This window comes from Phallusia mammillata, chromosome 7, assembly GCF_965637545.1.
Source record: "Phallusia mammillata chromosome 7, kaPhaMamm4.hap1.1, whole genome shotgun sequence".
Classification (NCBI taxonomy): domain Eukaryota; kingdom Metazoa; phylum Chordata; class Ascidiacea; order Phlebobranchia; family Ascidiidae; genus Phallusia; species Phallusia mammillata.
The window spans coordinates 1,860,374-1,865,208 of NC_137258.1; the positions used below are offsets into that span (position 1 = coordinate 1,860,374).

The 4,835-nt window shown below is 35.0% G+C and overlaps 2 long non-coding RNA genes across 2 annotated transcripts; both read right to left on the reverse strand.

The window, feature by feature from the left end:
- Positions 1–902: 902 nt before the first annotated feature.
- LOC145239571 (uncharacterized) lies at positions 903–1,566 on the reverse strand. The gene is made up of 2 exons (XR_013862339.1): positions 1,307–1,566; positions 903–1,042 (listed from the first exon to the last, which is right to left on the reverse strand). It is a non-coding gene; the product is annotated as an uncharacterized LOC145239571 (long non-coding RNA).
- Positions 1,567–2,872: 1,306 nt separating this feature from the next.
- On the reverse strand, positions 2,873–4,371 carry LOC145239568 (uncharacterized). The gene is made up of 4 exons (XR_013862338.1): positions 4,301–4,371; positions 3,871–4,054; positions 3,556–3,703; positions 2,873–3,329 (listed from the first exon to the last, which is right to left on the reverse strand). It is a non-coding gene; the product is annotated as an uncharacterized LOC145239568 (long non-coding RNA).
- Positions 4,372–4,835: the final 464 nt, after the last annotated feature.

Genomic DNA, 4,835 nt, shown 5'->3' on the forward strand with positions numbered 1-4,835 from the left:
AAAACAAATCGATATTATTCAATCAAACCGACTCAAGTGACAAACATCACGAAATCAAATCACGTTTCTCAGGTTCTGAGCATGAATATGGAATGCCCAACGTTCCATTGACGTAGGTATGCATAGTTCATCAACATTATCCTTTGGCAATGTCACAAAATCAAACGACGTACTTGTGCATTAATCCATCACAATTATCTTTTTGCAGAGTTTTGCAAATTGAGTGGATGCAGTCCAAACTTTAAAGCTGCAATTCAACAATTAATACGACAAACGATTAATATGACGCCTAATCTATATTTGCAAGCAGGGGTAAATGGGCTGATTCATTCGATACATAAACCTATGCCTGTGTTAGCTTTAAGATGTGTTGTTTTGTTAATCTGCTAATAACAGTAAACTTCTGTACCAAACGATAAACTGTAAGAACTATTGACAGAAATTATATTTTCATCAACCTTTATTTTAATATCAATGACAAAAGTACATACCAAACAGGCACCTATTGACACCAACATGGATTTTCATTACACTATGTAGATTCCACAACCAATTTATGTACACGAGTCTCTGTAAATTTGTAAACGACTTGCAGATCAACACTTTTCACCAATGTGAGTGTCTATGTATGAAAGCAATGCATTGGGGAAAGACCATAGTTATTGGTGTAATCTATTGCCCGTGTTCAGATTTGAAAGATTTTAAAATCAAACTTATCAAATGCATAGACCAAATTCAACAAAAAATCACACATACTACATTGTTGGAGACATAACCACCAATACACAAAATATACAAACCTCACAAAACATCAAAAACTATGTCAACCTTCTTCATGGCACGGGTTGTAATATTCCAATTACCAAACCAACCAGTTACAGCTCATTCAGTAAACCTTCAGATCACTTCCACCCAAACACATCACACATTGGCAGCAATCCCAGACTAACCAATCTTTTGAAATATGCTCTCCTCATCAGGCCCCAACAACCATCAGATATCAATATAAAAGATCACTAAAATGCTCCACTACATCCTGTTTCTAAAAGAAAAAGTTAAAACAAAAAACATGGATAACAAAGGCTATAATGATGCCAATTAAACCAAAATATTTCAAAAAAATATTTTCAAAATATTATCGGCCTACTTTAACTAGTGATAATCAGTATCAGCCTATAAAAAGCAAACTGGTCTGTCTTGATTACGTAGTGAAGTGATTAATCTAACACTACAGCTTAATTCTAATCAGTGAAAATATAATCAGTAGAACATGCATTTATGTTTAGCACATATGTCCCTTAGTCACCTGTTCTGTATTTAGCTGCTATCATCAACCGATAAATAATTTCCATGTGATCTTGGTTAATTTAAGGTAGTGGTTTTCAAGATGTAGGTCTTGATGCCTGCGGGTGTTGGGAAGGCCTCGACAAATAATAAAAAATTAAAAAATCTATCAGCAATGAAAAAAAAAACACTTCTACTTATGGGCAATAAAAAAGTCAAGCCATTTGATTTACACTTATTTTGTGTAATACTATGAACATTATAAAAAACAAATGCATTATAACCTACAGCAAGATTCACACCAGACGCGGTTGGCGGATAGCGACGCGTTTTTGCGTTCGACGGCAAGCGACGGGGTATTCACACCAGACAGCGACTTGCCGTGACGGCGTGATTTTCTCGGTTGAAACGGCTGACGGCAAAGTTAAATCGGATTTAACTTTTCCGTCAACCGCGCTAGACTGCTGGATGAAAAACTTGATATTCGGCGGGTGCTGGACTTGTTTATGATACATTTCTGCCTGATTTAGGTCTTTTTGTTTGTAGGTGGGTTGTTTTATTGTTATTTACCAGAAAAATAAGAATAGTGTCAATGAAGTACTGATAGTATTGGTACAAATTGTCTTGTTTTCATTGTTTTTTGGCTGTTTTTAGCAAATTAGTTTGAAATGGTCGTTTAATATTTTTGTAAACAGTTTGAAATTAAATACTGAACAAAAACATACTAAAATTTTCTTACCAGTGGTTTAAAGAACTTTTATTTACAGCTTTTTGTTTAGTCTTGGGCTGGTCATTTTTAATTTAACTGGTCATTTTTAATGAAATGATTTTGTAATTATGAAACCAAGACTTTGCAAAAAGAAAAGTACAAGAGAGGTACTGCTGTTGAAATTTTACCAGGATGGAAACACTATTCATATGAGCCTATGTGTAGGTGAATTTTGATATAAGTTCCAAATGTATTGCTTCTTTAACAACTATGAACTGTAGGAACTTTTCCTTATCTACATGTCTATGAAATATAAGTTTTCTTCTTGCATTTGACAACATCTAGCATCATTGTGATTGTGCACCAATGTACAAGTTTATGTACATGTATCTTTTTACACAGAAGCTTTTTTTGTATGTTGTTTTATGATTGTTTTCTTTGCGTTTCTGCAATCTTGTGTTTTCTAAAATGTGTTCTTTATGTTATTGCTATTATATTACCAACTTTGAAACATAAAGTGTCTGTAAAACAGGGAAGTGTGTTTCAACAGCAATGACAGAAGTAACCTGAAACCAATGGTGCTGTTGCAATTGTTTTTGGAAACATTTTACCGTGAAATGATGATCAACGTTATATTTTGTCACAAAATAAACTAAACGGAATTTTGTAGCAACTTTCTTAAGACGTAGAAACACTAAATATGTCGAGCACATTGACCTAGTTTTCTTTGCAACAAAATCGGCGACGGCAACCGCACTGCCGGTGTGAAGGGTCAACGTCGCGTCAAACGTTACGCGCAAAATCCGCCAACAACCGCTGGCGCTGACAGCGCTAGCCGCCACCGTCAACCGCGTCTGGTGTGCAGAGCCCTTCAAGTGCCACCATGCAGCATGTGCAAATAAACATTAGAACTGGCATGTCCCTGTTACCATAATCCGACAGGACAGTAAAATTCCGTTCATTACTACAACAAACACAAAGTCGCGAACAGTACTTGCACTGCAATATGAATGCAGCACATGTATTGTATATGCAAACGAATGTGACGCAGTAGAATGATTGGAAAGCAAAAAGACATTTGTATGCAGCAAAACAAATCGATATTATTCAATCAAACTGACTCAAGTGACAAACATCACGAAATCAAATCACGTTTCTCAGGTTCTAAGTATGAATATGGAATGCCCAACGTTCCATTGACGTAGGTATGCATAATTCATCAACATCATCCTTTGGCAATGTCACAAAATCCAGCGACAAACTTGTGCATTGATCCATCACAATTATCTTTTTGCACAGTTTTGCAAGTTGAGTGGATGCAGTCCAAACTTTAAAGCTGCAATTCAACAAATGATTAATATGACGCCATATTTGCAAGCAGGAGTAAATGGGCTGATTCATTCAATACATAAACCTATGCCTGTGTTAGCTTTAAGATGTGTTGTTTTGTTAATCTGCTAATAACAGTAAACTTCTGTACCAAACAATAAACTCTAAGCAGGATTGACTGAAAATATATTTTCACCAACCTTTATTTTAATATCAATGACAAAAATACATACCAAACAGGCACCCATTGACACCAACATGGATATTCATTTCACTATGTAAATTCCACAACCAACGCAGGAGGTATTGCAATTTATGTACATGAGTCTCTGTGAATTTGTAAATGATTTGCAGATCAACATTTTTCACCAATGTGAGTGTCTATGTATGAAAGCAAAGCATTGGGGCAAGACCATAGTTATTGGCATAATCCATTGCCCATGTTCAGATTTTAGAGATTTTAAAATCAAACTTATTGAATGCATGGACCAAATTCACACATACTACATTGTTGGAGACATACACACCAATACACTAAATATACAAACCTCACAAAACATCAAAAACTATGTCAATCTTCTTCACAGCACAGGCTGTAATATTCCAATTACCAAACCAACCAGTTACAGCTCTTTCAGTAAAACTTTTGATCATTTCCACCCAAACACATCACACATTGGCCATCAGATATCAATATAAAAGATCACTAAAATGCTCCACTACATCCTGTTTCTAAAAGAAAAAGTTAAAACAAAAAACATGGATAACAAAGGCTATAATGATGCCAATTAAACCAAAATATTTCAAAAAAATATTTTCAAAATATTATCGGCCTACTTATTAGTGATAATCAGTATCAGCCTATAAAAAGCAAACTGGTCTGTCTTGATTACATAGTGAAGTGGTTAATCTACAACTACAGCTTATTTCTAATCAGAAGAACATGCATTTATGTTTAGTCATATGTCCCTTAGTCACCTGTTCTGTGTTTAGCTGCTATGATCAACCAATAAATAATTTCCATGTGATCTTGGTTAGTTTAAGGTAGTGGTTTTTTTGTGTGTAATACTATAAACATTATAAAAAACAAATGCATTATAACCTACCAAACAAAAAAATACTTTTATTCAAGTGCCACCATGCAGCATGTGCAAATAGACATTAAAACTGGCATAAACATACGGTAATTTAAGGCATAGACAAAGCCAGTAAATCACGTACAGCCACACATGTTTCAAGAAAGATTAGCAACACACATACCCTATCACACAAACTCTATAATACAGGCTTTTTAAAAGTTTTGTCAAAGGTCAAAAAACATGTCAGGAAAATGGTGCAAACGGGAAAAATGTGTGGCCATGCTTCGCTATACATTTTAACCAATGTAACCATGTGTGAAAATGTAGTTACCTTCATTGAAAGAAATTACATGTATATTAAGTGAGAGGTCTAGCACATTTGTGTGGGAAGTTTTCCGAAGCAGATCTAATGACGTCACAGAGCGTCATTAGGG